The sequence below is a fragment of the Prinia subflava genome, chromosome 11, assembly GCF_021018805.1.
Source record: "Prinia subflava isolate CZ2003 ecotype Zambia chromosome 11, Cam_Psub_1.2, whole genome shotgun sequence".
Lineage (NCBI taxonomy): Eukaryota > Metazoa > Chordata > Aves > Passeriformes > Cisticolidae > Prinia > Prinia subflava.
In genome coordinates, this window is record NC_086257.1 from 7,274,309 (window position 1) to 7,286,492 (window position 12,184).

General features: G+C 40.5%; 1 long non-coding RNA gene across 1 annotated transcript; it reads right to left on the reverse strand.

Annotated features, from left to right (window-relative positions):
• Positions 1 to 806: 806 nt before the first annotated feature.
• Positions 807 to 6,277, reverse strand: LOC134556340 (uncharacterized). Its single transcript, XR_010081653.1, has 3 exons — positions 5,829 to 6,277; positions 5,362 to 5,531; positions 807 to 2,324 (listed from the first exon to the last, which is right to left on the reverse strand). It is a non-coding gene; the product is annotated as an uncharacterized LOC134556340 (long non-coding RNA).
• Between the last annotated feature and the right edge of the window lie 5,907 nt (positions 6,278 to 12,184).

Below are 12,184 nucleotides of genomic sequence, written 5' to 3' on the forward strand. Positions count from 1 at the left end.
GACAAGTACTGAGGATTTATCACAATAAGAACACTGCCTTCCTATTGTTTATAAAAACACTGAAACAAGGCCTCTAGGTAATAATTCAACTCCCCTACAATTACCAGGCTGACTTTATAAAAAAGCCATTGATGGTAGTTCAAAACACACTGGTGAGCATTACAAGAAAGAGTCCGTGGTATTTACAGGGACCCATCATTCCATATTATGCAAAAGAGTTACTGAAACCCACTGCAGTGATACATTTAAATTGTTGGGGGGGGTGAGGTGGTAATCCTGAGACCTGAACATATGTTAAGTGATGGAAGTGAAAATTTCAGTGTCAGTTAAGTTATATTTACTCTGAACAGATGGGATTTTTGTTTTCTAATTCTCTGAGTTGCCTTTAGGAATTCCATTGTAGATCAAGTCAAAGACACAATTTTTTTCCCAGTCACTTAGTCACAGAAAAGACTGAAGGTGTGAGGATATATTGAAAATTGCTCTCTTCTGCATTTCTTGCCTGTAGTTATTACAGATATTTTCTAGCTAGAGGAACTGTAATTAAAATCAGATGGCAAATATATCCTGAAATTTTTATGCATGAAAAGCTTGCCAGCACTGCCAGCTGCTGATGCCATTTCAGAAACATAGGGTTTTTTGCTTGTTATGTCTGAATGGGTTGTTGTGGAAATTTATTTTCAATCTCAGCCTAGTTCTGGAAAGACATAGATAAAATACTTAGAAATATAGCTCCAAACTTTCCTCATTTTTGCCCGTGCTTTAGAAAAAAGAATATTACAGCTGGAGTTGGATGTTACTTATTTATTTTTAAACAGTACTAGTGTGCAATGCTGGAAAGGAGCATATACCATGATGTTAATGATATGCAGTTGGGTAGCAGTCTGTAAAACCTCCAAAACCAAAACTACTGGGTGATCAAAAGGCAGGCTTATGTTCCACCAGGTCAGACAAGCATATCCCCTATTTTGATGACAGTTTCCAAGAACTCCAGTAGCTGAAATTTGGGATCGCAGTCTCTACAGATGCTCAGCTCAGTTGGCTTTAATGATCTTGGGCCAAGTGACTTCTCTCACTGGAGGTGATGCATTGGGGTGTATGTGTGGATGAAATACTTCAGTTGGAATAAAACTGAGCCATCCTCAAACAGTGTGACATTTCCAGCTCCTCAGACTCTGCATGGAACCTAATTCACACAGAATGTCATCAGTTACACTTCAGTGTTGGCTAATCTTCAACTGCAATCAGTAAATCAGCCTGGGCAGCGAACGAGAAGGTGAGTCAAACATGTACAGTGGTGTTTGCTTTTGTAGCCTTTTTGAGAGGTCAGATAATGGAGACATCAATTAAAAGCAGGATAAACAGCAGGGTTCTTCCAGTGCAATAGTGTTTCCTTTTATTAAATGGGAGTGTGAATTTAGCTTTAGAGGAACAGCCAAATAATTGGTTGTGTTTGTAAGTAATATAATTCAGACATGGCTGGTGAAAACTTCTGTGTTCAAGCTTCTTTCATAGGACACGGAGTGTAGATTTTGAGTGAATATATCCAAACTTGCTTTACAGAAAACAGTGGTTTGGTTTTTTTCAACCTCAATAGTTTTCCAGTGGGTTTTTTCAGTTATTTTAGCATAACTTCCACACTCAAAATTAAAGCTTGTTAAGATGCACATATGTGTGAAGGAAATAATTGAATTTGGATAAAACTGAACAAACTTCAATGTGTCACTTCCAGACTCTAATGGAACCTAAGTGTGCTATTTCCTACATGTCTTTGTCAATGATCTTTTCTATGGTGGGTGAGTACAGTATTCATCCATTGACCTTTATTATTTGGACTGTTTCATGCAAATATTCTCATTTTCTCCGCTGTCTTGTAATCTAATAGACTTGAATAATACCATGGTTTTGTCTCTGTTTTTGTTGTGTGGATATTTTGGCTCCCAAGCAATGATGTCTCCAGTAGTTAGAGGTGCTATTGCTGATATAGGAACAGGAAAAGGAAGTGCTGAATCAGAGCATCTGTTGAGAAGTGCTTTGGTAGGGAGTTTGTCTTCAGAACTAGGAAGTAGGTTGTTGTGACTCCAAGAGCTGGTAGTCTTGGGCTTGCAGAGGAGAGAAGTGCCTCTTTATGGGGTTGTGTTCTGCTCAACAACACGTGTTCAGCTTGCCATAGTTCAGAAGATTTACAGGAACCTTGTTAGAAAAGCCAGAATGCAACACTCTCTGCTGGTTGATGGTGATTTCTTGCATTGGATACTGCACAATAATTTTGCAGGAAGGCAGAGCCAGCTATGAGATGGATGGGACCACATATATTTCCACACCTAAGAGAGAGGTTTGTGTACAGAATTACGGTCAGGAATAAGGCTGAGTGAAAGATATCAAACGTTATTCACACAGAGATGTCTGGATTTGTAGATAAATTCACTTGGATTGGTTGTTTTTGTGCTAACTTTCTGACTATAAAGACTGTTATTGCAGTAGAAATCTATAAAGCAGTAGATAGTGAAGAAGTACTTCAGAAGATGATTCCATTCTGAACTCAAGAACTTGGCATGACTTGTGTTTGTGGTCTCTTTCCCAAACTTGAAATGGTCATACCACTGTCTTCCTATTTCCCCAAAGGCACCTTACCACTACCACCACCCAGAAGAGTTTCGTGTGAACAGAGATAACATGTTATACTCTCTCACGTGCAGCAGCACTGAAAAACTATGCAAAATGAGGTGAGAGTTTCTGTGATGCTGTGCTTCTGCAGCAAAGCAGGGGACAGACACCAGCCAGGCTCATGCTTACTTGCTGTAGCATCAGGTAGAGGGAAGAAAGTTCATTCAGTGTGCTTTGATTCCAGGCAGCAGAATCCTTGGCATAGGAACAGACCAGGGAGTGCCAGCATCACCCAGGAGAGCTGGAGCACATGACATAACCAACATGTGTAAAAGGAGTGCTGTCCTCTGGTGTGAGTAACAGGAGATTCTTTTAAAGTGTTCAGATTGTTATTCTCTGTTATAACTTCCTCCTTTAATCTTCTGTGTTTTTAGAGACAATGGGACTAAAAAGACTTCTCTGTATTTTAGCCTTATTAAATCTCTTACATGAACATAAAATGAGAACAGTGCTGTGGAGAGCTGAGCTCCCAGCATGCACACAGCTGAGTTGTGGAGGGCTGAGTAAATGCACTAAAGGTAATTTGCAGATAGACAACTGGATCTTCCTGACAAATTCCCTTCTCTTGTTACAGTCAGTTTAATGCACCACAACAATCTTTCTTCTTTTTGTAAGTAAGAGAAAAAATCACTGCTGGGATTAAAGCAGGCACAGAGAATTTCAGAGGAGGGAGAAGACAGTAAAGTTTGTGAAGCCAGATGTTGGTAGTCATAATTGTAAAGCTTCCATTCCTAGGCTACTCAGTCACTTCCAAAGTGACTTAAAAATATGTAACATTTGAAGACAGATGTTTTATATCTTTTCTAGTTCATCCTGGAACAAATCACATGTATATGACTCATAATTTGTTTCTATTTCTTTGTTATGTATCATATATATTTCCTTGAGGAGAAGTTAGTTTTTAGAAATACTAAACAAACCTTCAGTTCAAGCTGAAGAGCTGCAGATAACTGACTCTGCTAAAATGCAGGTCCCATTGTCTTGGTGAAGACTGGTTTGTATGGGATAGAGATTACTGCTATTGAGAAAATAATTGAGACAGTAGGGATCCTCCAGGCTGAGGGATTCTGCATGTATTGTAAAACAAAGTTCAAGAAAACATAACAATTTAAGAGTTAATTTAACTTGACCAAGTTGTAAATGGTTTGGGCTGGGCTGTAAACATGAGCATATCCAGCCTATTAGTGAGCCACTGTAAAGTGGAGTCACAATTGCAGAAGGTGAGTTGGGTAGGGGTGTCCCAGTTTGGCTGTGCATGTTCCTCCATCCATGGCCTGACTGGAAACAACACGATGAGCAGACTGGGGAATACAGATTCTGCTGTGGGACACCACACACTGCTGTGTCACTTGGTTTGGAACTTGTAGGGCTCCTTCCTTCCATGGCAGGGTTGTCCTGGAGAGCCAGCCAGGTAGGCTGTGGTGTTTTCCCTATATCCTGGAACATGCTTTATTCAGTACTTCAGAGAACAAGAGACCAGGTACAGTGCTGCATTATCCCTGTGCTAGATTAGCTCCTTGATTTTTGATCAGGATGTGTTGAGCACTGTCTGAATTGCCTAATATTAAATAGACATATGTTGTTCTCTGGATACATGAAGTCCTGCCTACTTTGGGAAGAGCTGGTAGAAAGGTACCCTAAAGATTTGATTCCCTTTACTCCAACCTGTAAGAGAAAAATAGGGGACTGAGCACCTGATATTTTGGCACCTATCTCTGTTCCTGCTTTCTACCCTTTTGGCTTTCTCTTTGTCCCTGCTGTGGTCCTGTGGTGACAGTAGTAGCTAGAAGAGCTGGGATTTTTGTTTCCACTTGGCCTTTCTGGTAGTTGAGCTTAGTTGTTGCAGCAGCAGCAAGTCCCACTGCCTGCAGCCTTCCCAGAAGAATGGGAAAGGCAGAGCAACTGGAGCTGCGAAGTGCAGATTTAAAAAACATCTTCAAAATATTGAGCAACATATTTCAGCCTAAATGCATTTCAATAGATTTGCCACAATGTCAGAGGTGTTTAAAATTGCACTTGAGGAAGTAGTTGAAGTCAAACAAACTGGATATAAGCCATCTGCAGTACTTTGAATGCTTCACTGGAACTATTTGACAGAACTAAATGATCAGACTTTATAGGGCCAAGTGGGAGAAACTAGCTCTTTGCTTTGGAACTGACTCTGTCATTCTGTGAGGTGCAGACAGTGCCAGCAGAATAGCAGTGACAGCAGTGGGACGTGCTCCTGCACAGCACCTCTGCAGAGCCTGGCTTCTCACTTTGGTGGCACCCACAGTTTCCCATATGTGCACTATCACCCTCTGTGTGAGGTCGCTCTGCAGATTTTAATTGCAGATAACTAGTGCATGTCCCAGAGCTGAAAGAAGCCCTGAAGGTTTTCAAATCACCACCAGACTGCCAGCTTGCTCATCTTCTGTTATTGAGAGGTGTTCAGGAAACAAGGCCAAAACTGTCTTTTTACAGTACTGTGGTAATTTCATTGTGAGCATCAGGGAATGCCTCTAGAGGCAGATGTTGCTTCTCACCTGCTCCAGACAAGCAGGTTGGAATGATAGTGCTGATAACATCCAATATTTAAGGTGAACTTCAGAAGGAAGTGAGTGGTAACCTTTGGAATGATTAAATTATTACCCAAAAGTGCATTTGGCATTTGTATATGAAATACATATCTGGCAAAGTATGTGAAATACTTACATGCCATAGGGCAGTTCAGCTGAGCCATCTACTACAAGACTAATTCTGCTGGGCAAGACTTTATGTCTGGTATTGCTGAAAGCTTCTTACTCCTACAGGTACCACAGTGCAGGATATTAAAAAACTACAGCTCTTTCAAGAAAGACTGCGGTGGCTGCCATAATAATTTCCTGTAACAAAACAAAGGAACTAACAAACCAAACCAAAAACCCCAACATCTCAAACAAATAAAAACCCACCAACCAAACCAAACCAAACCAAATCAACCAAACCAACCAAACAACAAAAAAAGAGAGAGAATGTGACAATGAGGTTTAGATGCAGGGAGTCAACCAGTGAACTTCCAGTTTTCCATATAGAAGGGCAAAGTTACTAAGTGTTATAAGAGAGGAAAAGAGGAGGATAGCTTTTAGGAAGTTCTAAATTTACAGAGAATTCAGGGTGAAGTGGGACAACTAAGATCAGACCTGATATATTGCTTATCCTCTTTTCTTGGCATTTACTTTCAGATAAAACCAGCTGGATTCAGAAAAGTGATTCGGTGCTAAGTGCTTCCATGACCTGGAACTGGAGCTGTTGTAATTGACAGCAGGTCTCTTTCTTGTATTTATCTTAATAAACAAAGTCCTTTTGCTGTCAGGGATGTTTTCAAGTTCTCTAGATACACTGTTTTCATCAGTATCTGTGGCTGTCCTCCTCGGAGCCCTTTGGACTCTGCACCACTCCTGTTCACATGATGATCTCACATTCCTCCTGGAGACAAAAATGTGTGCTCATGCAGCTAGAGAGTGGAAACTTACTGATTGTACAGAGCTTGGCAGGAGCTCCTGTTCCAGCCTCCTGACGAGCAGGGACAGGCCACATTTCTGGAAGTGCTGAGCCAATTGCAGCCTTCTTGTCTCTGCATTGATGCTTCTCTCCCTGCTTGTTCCTTTCTCCATGCTTATGACAGGTATGCAAAGCAAGAAAACTGCTTTTTTCTGTGCCTGTTCAGTGTTGTAGGAAAGGTTTGGAGCAAATGCAGACCCATTGTAACAACATTTCTGCCAGAGCCCTGCAAGTGGAACTGCCTACAGCAAGAGCACAGATTATGTTTTATGTCTGACACATCCATCTTTTAACATATTAGAGCAGAAGATGGAACAGTTCCTTTAGTTCCTTCTCCCCAAATGAATCAGCAGTGCAAACTGGAGCTCTGCCTGGAGCTGTGTCTATGCTCCTTGTTTTAACCCTTTGCTAGCCACAATCCAGACTACAGAGAAAACTGCAGTAAATTGTGAAGTTTCTTAACTGTGTAAATGTGTGTTTTTATTGTAGTATTAACGCACATAAGCTCTTGCCTGCCGTGGAGGTGTCTGCAAAAGCAGCATCTATGTGTGGCTGTATTGGAAGAGAATAACTCAATGCACAGTATTTTTTCCCATTTTCCTTTTTGAAACATTCCTACTAGCAAGCTTTAAGGAAGTAGTTCAAGCACATCTGGTGACCCCAAAGCCATAACTGTGCAGATGCTTTAGGGGAGGGCTTGGTGAGTTACTCCTGAAGGTTCAGAGCAAAGGCAGCCTGCTTCTACCTTCCTCCCACTGCTTGATGCTCTTCTCATGAAGTGTTATAAAACATGCATTTTAAATGGGTTGTATTATGGGCACTTACACGCTCAGAGCTTCACATTGATTTAATGACCAGCATTAAAAGTAGGTCTCCAAATTTTCATCAAAATATCCAAAACTAGCTTTGCAACTGGGTTATGATAAATTTTATTTTGTGGGCATGCATTTGCATCCAGTATGCCTGAATTTCTGGTATATTAAACCTACCAGAACAAGGACTTACGTAATGGTATTATTAAAGCTGCCAGTCTGATATTTTGACATTTAAGTCTAAAAGCAAATATTCTTATTGTGATTCTCACAGGTTAGTAAGGAGTTCTAAAGAGCTAAGGCTGAGTTTGGCTAAACTGTGGTGGAGTACTGAGTATAAATACCCTGTTGGTAGATCTCTGGTGGGTAGGAATGCCAAGGGAGAGCAGGATTAGTGCTGTACCATTAGTTATGTTGAGATATGCTTTGAAGAATGTGAAAAACTATTTTTGTTATCAGCAAAACCCATAAGGCCTGGGTTCAGTGACAAGTTTCTGCTTTCCTAAGAAATATTTAAAACCCTATTAAAGACAGAGAACCAGCTTGCAGTTCCAAGAAGATGAGACAGGTGACCTTTTCCCTCCCTATGTGTCTGTTCTCCTGCTTGGCTGCTGACTGTGGCTCACCACGGTTGTGCACGGGGAGCGTTTGGGCTGGCAGTGAGGGTAGGACAGCTGAGTGCTTGGAGACTGTCCTCACACTCACCAGTCAGCTCCTTCCTCAAGGAACTGCATAGCAACATGAGAGCAGTCACTGCACTGCTCTGCTGGCCTTTAATTCAGCCATGTATTCAGAGAAAGAAGGTGCCAAATGTGGGAGGTTTTTAGGCAGGACATTGATAAAACATTGATTTGTTCCAGATTTTCTCGTTACCCTTGCTGATTTCCCTCTCCTATCCACACACAGTCATTGCTTTGAGTCAGTGCATTTGTTGCTACAATCTGTGCTGCAGCACTTCTCTAAAAGGCAGCTTTCCTGCTAGTATTCTTCTGCTGAGAACCCCAAAATTTTATAGACTGTAGTAATTTCTAAGTGACAGGATTGCCAGAACAAGCAATGATGAGGAGGCCAGCTTGGCTAAAGTTGGTCAGGATCTGGTTAAAACCTCTGCAACTCAAATAGGAAGAGAGAAAATGTCAAGTAGTGAGTGGACAGGAAGTCAGACAGCTTAAAACCCAAGATGCTGGTTTTTTACTAGCATTGAGTATTTTCACTTCCATTGAAGGTGGGTTTTTTTTTTTTTTGGTGGGTTTTTTGTTTTGGTTTGGTTTTTTTTGGGTTTTTTGGGTGTTTTTTTTTGTAAATTACTTTTACATTTTTTGCTTTTTAAGAGAGAAAGTATCTTTTCATGGAAAGCAGTGAGTGGACTTCCAATTTTTAACACAAACAAAACTTGTTTTATGGAGCCATGACCAATATGAGAGATTATATATCAAAGTGTTTTCTTTAGCTGAAAATCCTGAGAACAAGTAAAACTCAGAGAAAACGGAGAGCTCTTCGATGCAAAGAGTAGCTAGAGGCCTTGTTTTGGTTAACTTGTTTGATTTCAAGATCAAAGAGAGATTTATGAAGAGCAGTAATGCTTTGGGGACAGTTGTTTGAATTTTGGATTTGCTAACACTAACAGCTGCTGCTATCCTTGAGAGGAAGATCCTTGGTAGCAGTGCAAAACAAACTCACTGCTTTCATCTGCATTGGGAAAAGCTTGGCTGAAGATATCACTGCTGTGAATAGAGGAGCAGAGAGAAAGAGTGGTTGTATGCCTGGAAAAATCACAGAGGTGAAGGACAGAGTGTTCTCAGTCTGAAATGGATGAAGTTAAGATTAAGATTGATTGCATTTGATTGCCCTGTGGTGTGGTGATTTCCCTTAGGAGTTAGATTGCATGTTTGTATAAAGCTTGTATTTCACTCTGAAGTTAGATGGAAATGTTTCTCAACAGGAGATATATCTTAGAGCCTATCTAGGAAGAACACATAGAGATTATGGAAAAAAATCAGTTTTTCAAAAAATTGCAAAATGGGAATTCAGAAGTCCTAGTTTAGGCCAGAAATAATAAGTTAAAGGCATACTGTAGTCTTCCCCTCCTTTTCATATGTAGGAGGATTTGGATTTGGCCTTTGTGTTCTGCCCCTGTCTGACCTGCAATAGCTCTGAAGAGAATTTTGTGTTGACAACTCATGATAAGGCAAAGCAGAACTTGTACTGGAAAGAGTGTTTTTCAGGCAGTTATCAGATTACTTGTAGCTTTTCATCACAGCAAATGAATCTACAGCAATATGAATTGAATATGGTAGTTCATCCTGAATTCTTAACTGCCAACCAGCACAAAGATGCTGACATATTGTCTTCTGCTGATGTTATTAAGTCCTATTGTACTTTCCCCACCCTTCACCTGTGTGACTTGCCTTCCATCTTGCTTTTAGTTCCTCTCTGCCAAGCTTTGAGCTATGTTTATCAAAACACTTTGAGCCCAAATTCAACTGGAAACAGGCCCAACTTGTGGTAGGAAGGGCCTAAAACTAATTTGTTATAGCAAAGATGTGTTTGACCAAAAGCAGACAAGCATGTGCTTTATTAGTGGTTCATGGTGCCTTCCAGCAGGGCAGAGCTGAAAACTGCAGCCTTTTAAAAACAGCAATGCAATTATGTGTTGTATAAATTCTTAAAAATCTTTTTATGAAAACCAGCCAGTTGTGCTGGGAAAGGCAGTGTGAAAGCACAAAATGTTTTGTTGCACGGCTCCTCAGCACTGGGGTGTGTAAAACAGAAACACCAAGACCCCTGAGATTGGTGTATAAGGCACATATTGAGCACATAGCTACAAAAGCATTGTAACACGACCTTCTGGCTACTAAATATGCATTTAAAAAATCAAATTACTCCTGTTACATTATTGCTACTACTACCACTACTAAGCAGATCTGATCTTGAGGGTCTAGCAAGTGTGGACTTTGGAAAGTTGCTGCTTGTCACACTGATGGCTAAATATGTGTACAAGCTGCAGTTATTTGACAGCATATTTTAAGACATTTGAGACACAATGCACATTTAGATGCTGTAAAAACAGCAGTTTCATTTATATGCCAGCTTTGTTTCAGAAAAAGTCCCTTTGAAGGGGCTGCAAAGCTGTGCTCTCTGAAGTCCACCTGAGTTCATGTAGGCTTGCTTCTGCTGACTCCACAGGGCTTTGAGAGCAGAGCATGTATGAAGTGGAATTTCTATGTTCATAAGCATTACTCACAGAGCTATCTCTACAAGAGATTGGAAGAAATATATAGCCTCTGTTAGTCTGAGTATTTTTTATGTAAAGATGGAAATAGGTGGGGTTTTTTTAAATGCCATGGGCCCTACAAGCTCAGGGTAATTAGGTTTCATACTTCACTTCTTGCAGCTGAGCTGTTGCCTAAGGGACAGCAGAATTTCCTGTAGTGTTTATAAATTTGATCCTGGCTGCAGAGTCTCTGGACAATTCACTTGACAACTTCCCAATATTTTGTTTTTCTGCTTCCTTAATAGAGACCCTAAAACCTTAGAGATATTTTAATTTACTGCAGCCACCTCTTTTAAATCGAGAAAATCAGTTGTGTGACCTTCAGTAAGTAATCAGACCTTCTCAGACTTTCCTGTACCTTTTTTCCTAAAAGTAAAATGCAAGTGTCTTTAAGAAAGGTTATAAATTCAGAAGAACAATTCCTTTCTGTGAAGAACATTCATCAGGTAAGGGTTCATGCCAGCTCTGTGCAAAGCCACACACTCGGGTGCAGTGTGAGACAGAGACGGGGAATGATAGTGCTGCAGGTACAAGGGATTGAGAAAGTCTTGGAGCTGGATCTCACTTATCTGTACAGAATCCACTTCTCTGTGGGAGAATCTTTCATTTCCTATACCCAGCTTTAAAAAGCAGAGTCAGATTTCTTCAAATAAACATGTAGAATGCATGTTCTAGAGAAAGTGAGAGCAAGATTGCTGAAAATCAAATCAGTGGCATTCAGTAAGACTTCCGTGAGAGTGGTTTTCAGCTCAACCAGTTGTATTCTTCTATCCTTTTTCTATCTGAGTAATTAATATTAAATAGTGTAATTTATTTGAAAACAAATGGAAGGGACACTGGTGGTTTGGGGAAAAAAATCTCTTTACTCCAATATTATTACCCCCTCAGAACCTGTTCTTTTTAATTGATTTAAGCTGATAAGATCTAATTTTCATGAAGCAGCCACACCAGTTTGAATCAATCACAGGCTGTCAGGCACCATGCTTGAAGATACACTACTGGAGAAAATACATAGATAGGACAGAGAAAGGGAAGGAATCAGCAAAGTTAAGATCAATCTTGTGCCTGTGGGAATACTTTCTTTTTATCAAGTAAGGGAGCCAAAAATCCTTCCTGCTGTGTTAAAGAACAGAGGACCATGGCACTGGTTGTAAAAACTGTACATGATCACTGTAGCTCTAGGAATTGTGTACACCTAGAAAACATTGCCACACATCCTTCTGACCTGTTTAGTTTCCCTTATATTTACTTTCTGTTAATTAATTTGTGTCTTTGGGACGCAGAGACCATAACTGCACGCTGTACTTAAGATATGGGTAAGGCAATGATTTCTACAGCAGCAAAATGATACTTTTCAAAATGTTTCTCTTTATATTCGCTCACATATCAGAGTCCTGGAAAAACAGATGTTTACACGGCTTTATTTCCTGTGATTCAGATATGGGAAGCAGAAAAGCATCTGAAGATTTCCTCAGATCAAATTAGGCAGCAGTTATGCCTAATGTTGTAGTGTTGTAGGGCCTTACAGGTAATTTCAGGAGGAGGTGAAGTAGCAGCTGCATTTTTGCTGTACTTAGAGTGACTGGTTCCTCATGAGTGCCAATGGTGAGATCCATTCTGTGTTGCACTATTTCCCAGCAGGGCAGCCCATCTCATGAGGTGTCTGGAAGAGAATATTTTTTATTTTGGTGAAAGTATTCACATACAGAGGACACCTAGGTTCATGGCTCTTCTGAGGTGTTGAAGCAGCATCCAGCACTCCTAGTGTGAAGAACTGAACTGCTAAAAGTGCAAGTCATCCCTGCTTGCACAGCCTGTCCTGATGGAGCTGGGCATCAATTATCTCTCTGATCTGGGGATGAGTAATACAGTAGAAAGGAGCTTAGTACCAGCAGTTCCTGAGAAATCT